This window comes from Alexandromys fortis, unplaced genomic scaffold, assembly GCF_014885135.2.
Source record: "Alexandromys fortis isolate MF-2015 unplaced genomic scaffold, M_Fortis_MF-2015_v1.1 scaffold_131, whole genome shotgun sequence".
In the NCBI taxonomy this organism is placed as follows: Eukaryota; Metazoa; Chordata; class Mammalia; order Rodentia; family Cricetidae; genus Alexandromys; species Alexandromys fortis.
Window position 1 is genome coordinate 577404 of NW_026068023.1, and position 4427 is coordinate 581830.

General features: G+C 44.0%; 1 pseudogene; it reads right to left on the bottom strand.

Moving 5' to 3' along the window:
• Positions 1-1965: 1965 nt before the first annotated feature.
• On the bottom strand, positions 1966-3032 carry LOC126514508 (glyceraldehyde-3-phosphate dehydrogenase-like; annotated as a pseudogene).
• Positions 3033-4427: the final 1395 nt, after the last annotated feature.

Genomic DNA, 4427 nt, shown 5'->3' on the forward strand with positions numbered 1-4427 from the left:
ATTTTGTTTTGTATTTAGCAGCATGCAAGAGCCACAGGTTAATAAATACATTTGATCTGTAATGGAAAGTGTTTGTTGATAGATGATATCTAAAATTATAATGAATGCTGCTGCCAGGCATAAGAACATTTGCAATGTGATTTCTGAGCAACTAGTGCTATGAATATATGAAAGGATGTTTAAGTGGCTGATGGCATATATAAACCAGGTCCTGGTTGTTGGGCTGTCAAAGCACTTCTGTGATGTGTTTTTGATTGACATCACTGCTTTCAAAATTTTTGATGTATTTGTCAACTTATGTTTACAAAATAATTAGAAATTGTGATATGAACATGAATGAATATGGCCCAAACATGGTGTAAAACATTCCCTGTAAGCCTTAAATAAAACTTTCATTGAAAATGTCTATTATGAGAATTAATAATGCTCATTGTAATGTTGGCAAGAATATATTCTTTCTTGCTTCAATCTTAAAGAAAGTTGAGTAGATATAGCAGAATCCCTTATTCTTTTAACTATAATTTCATCAGCTGTTATTTTTATGGAAATAATCTTGAGTTTCTAAATATAGCTAAAGGAGACAGGAATTTAAAGGCACAGTTGTTACTTATTGGCCATTTCTTCCAAATTGAAACTTTCCTCTTGGAGGAAAAGGGTTGTAAATGGAGACAGCTCCTTCATTCCTGACCACCCAGACCCAACTAATCACTATATTAATTAACTCAGGTGTATTTCTAGCTCCTTCTTACATCTTAATTAATTCTACTAATCTGTGTATCATGATTAGGCTATGGCCTACCACTAAGTTCTGGTGTCTTTCTCCTTCAGTAGCTACATGATGTCTGTCTGGCTCTGCCTTCTTTCTCCCAGCATTCAGTTTAGTTTTCCCCACCTAGTTCTATTCTGCCTTACCATAGGCTGAAGCAGCTTCTTTGTTAACCAAAGGTAATGAAACATATTCACAGCATACAGAGGGGAATCCCACATCAGGGGTTTGTGTTTGTTTGAAAGAAAATGGCCTCCAAAGGGAGTGGCACTATTAAGAGGTATGGTGTTGTTGGAGTTGCTATGGCCTTGTAGGAGGAAGTATTTCACTGTGGGAGTGGGCTTTGAGGTCTCCCTTGCCCAAGTTGTGTTAAGTGTGGCAGACAGTTCACTTCCTGCTGCCTGCTGATCAAGATGTAGAACTCTCAGATCGTTCTCTAGTACCATGTCTGCCTTCCTACCTCCATGTCCTGCCGTGGTCCACTATGCTGATAATGAACAAAACCTCTGAAACTGTAAATCATCCCAGTTAAATGTTTTCCTTTATACGAATTGCTATTGCTGTGGTCATGGTGTCTTTTCACAGAAAAAAAAAAAAACTAAGATGTGGGTAAATCCCCAGGATTGTAAAATTCCCAAGAAATTAGGCAAACAACATGAAGGAGTCCATAAAACTTAAAGAGCCCTCCCAACACATACCTGACAAAATAGATCAAGCTATTTCTAAAGGCAAAGCAGTTCTTCAATGGAGTAACTGCCTGCCAGTTGTGCAGGCAACTCCAGTGATGCAGCCCTTGTGATTCCTTGACCGTGTTGGCTGTTTGATGACACATTTGACCAAGTCACTCAAGCTACTATAAGTAACACCATGCCCATGTGCCTTTAAATAACCCCATAAATTCTCCAAACTGGACTAGGATGCAGTTGATTCTTGGCTCTGCCACTGTCCAATGCTAAATGACCAGCCATTTAGAAGCAATGCTCCTGGAAGAGTCACGATGCATGGGTCTATCTGCTATGGTTTTCTCCTCACTGTGTGCTCTTACTGGAATTTTATTTTTTTTTGAGGGGTGCAATGAACTTTATTGATGGTATTCAAGAGAGTAGGGCTCCCTAAGCCCCCTCCTGCTATTCTGGGGGTCTGGGATAGAAACTGTGAGGGAGATGCTCAGTGTCAAGGGTTAGTTAGGACAGGGACTGCTCAGCAGCCGAGGACCTCTCTCTTGATGTGTCCTTGCTGGGATGGGTGGTCCAGGGCGGGCTTCTTACTCCTTGGAGGCCATGTAGGCCATGAGGTCCACCACTCTGTTGCTGTAGCCGAATTCATTGTCGTACCAGGAAATGAGCTTTACAAAGTTGTCATTGAGAGCAATGCCAGCCCCAGCATCGAAGGTGGAAGAGTGGGAGTCACTGTTAAAGTCACAGGAGACGACCTGGTCCTCAGTGTAGCCCAGGATGCCCTTTAGTGGGCCCTCGGATGCCTGCTTCACCACCTTCTTGATGTCGTCATACTTGGCAGCTTTCTCCAGGCGGCAAGTCAGATCGACGACGGACACATTGGGGGTAGGAACGCGGAAGGCCATGCCCGTGAGCTTCCCATTCAGCTCTGGGATGACTTTGCCCACAGCCTTGGCAGCGCCAGTGGACGCAGGGATGATGTTCTGGGCAGCGCCACGGCCGTCTCGCCACAGCTTCCCAGAGGGGCCATCCACAGTCTTCTGGGTGGCCGTGATGGCATGGACTGTGGTCATGAGTCCTTCCACGATGCCAAAGTTGTCATGGATGACCTTGGCCAAGGGGGCTAAGCAGTTGGTGGTGCAGGAAGCGTTGCTGACAATCTTGAGGGAATTGTCATATTTGTCATGTTTCACACCCATCACAAACATGGGGGCATCGGCAGAAGGGGCGGAGATGATGACCCTCTTGGCCCCACCCTTCAAGTGGGCCCCAGCCTTCTCCATGGTGGTGAAGACACCAGTAGACTCCACAACCTACTCGGCGCCAGCATCCCCCCATTTGATGTTGGCGGGATCTCGCTCCTGGAAGATGGTGATGACCTTCCCGTTGATGACAAGCTTTCCATTCTCAGCCTTAACTGTGCCTTTGAACTTTCCATGAGTGGAGTCATACTGGAACATGTAGACCATGTAGTTGAGGTCAATGAAAGTGTCATTGATGGCAATATCATCCACTTTGCCAGAAGTGAAGGCAGCCCTGGTAACCAGGCGTCCAATACAGCCAAATTCGTTCACTCCGACCTTCACCATTGTGTCTCTGGAAGGAAGCTGGCGCTGCACGAAAAGAAGCGGCTGTCTCTAGAACAGGGAGGAGCAGAGAGCCTGGAATTTTATTTTTAAGTTCCCCGCTATTCACATATTTGAACTATAACACGAGCTACTTTGCATTGGTCTTACCAATAAAATTGCACAGTTATTTAAGAGCCCATGTTTATTCTGCAGCCAAAGGAATACAAGAGCGAGGGCATCAGAAAGGTATTTATTGACTGGTCTGCATATCTAAACTGCATAAATCTCATTGAGAATGCAATGATATGCCCCCCGCACACACTTCTTGTCTCTTTTCCCTTACGAATTATCTCTGCTTGCCATGCTGACCTATGTCAGGAAGCGGCCTCTGTCAACAGATTGGGGATGGGTCTGGAAGGCTCCGTCCATCTTCTCCTGATGATATTTGTGTGCAGGATCTGTGGCACCGCAGCTAAACAGCCGACAGCTGCCCTACTCCATCATGTGTAACACAGTCTGTCAGCCCATTTGCAGCTCGTGCGTGGTCTTCGCTGTCGAAGTGAAAGGAGACTTATGGAGATTAAAATGCTGTGCACTTGACTAGAAGAATAGAGAGCTGAAAACATGAGCTCTATAGAGCCTGGGTCATTAAGGTAAGGTGAATGAGTAGACCTAGAGCCACTTAATGAAATTTGGCAAATTAGTATGCAAATAAACAACTGCTATAAATCCCGAAGGCCAGTACCTTGCAGGATGTAGTTTGTTCATTTAATTGGACAAGTACCAGTTAGTTTAAGTAATTTATGACAATGTTTCATGGCTTATTAGTAAATTAGCTTCTGTGTATGGATCCTGAACATCCCCATACTCTGAAATCCTTCTCTGTGCAAGGGGAAGGATGAACAGAATTCGTTGGAGGAGACTATGTGTTCTATTCTGTTTCTTTGTCCATAGAAACAAACATAGAAGCATGGCAGGATTCTGTATGTATCTTATGTTCATCTCTAATTGCAGAGTATAGGGAATTTCAGTGGCGTGTCTGGACAGCCTAAAGCCTTTAACTGACTCCCATGAAGTCTGAGCAACTCCGTGAGGGAGAAGACAGGGTGATGACCTTCTATTGTCCTTGACAAGGCCCTGATTTTATCATCACCCAATGGCTACTCCTATTTACTTATTAAGCTTTCGATTAAATCAAGACCTTCTGGGGAAAAGCCATTATTCCTAACAGATGCAAGTATCCTATTGATGATTTTCATTTTAATAGAGGCTGATTTTCCTAGGAGAAAGGATAGGGTGATTTAAAAAGCGGGGAGAGGCAACGAATCAGCCATGAGCTCACTGAAAACAGTAACATGATGAACCAACTCTGATCTAATGTTTGTGATATGAAAGGAGACAATGAAGCTAAAGGGC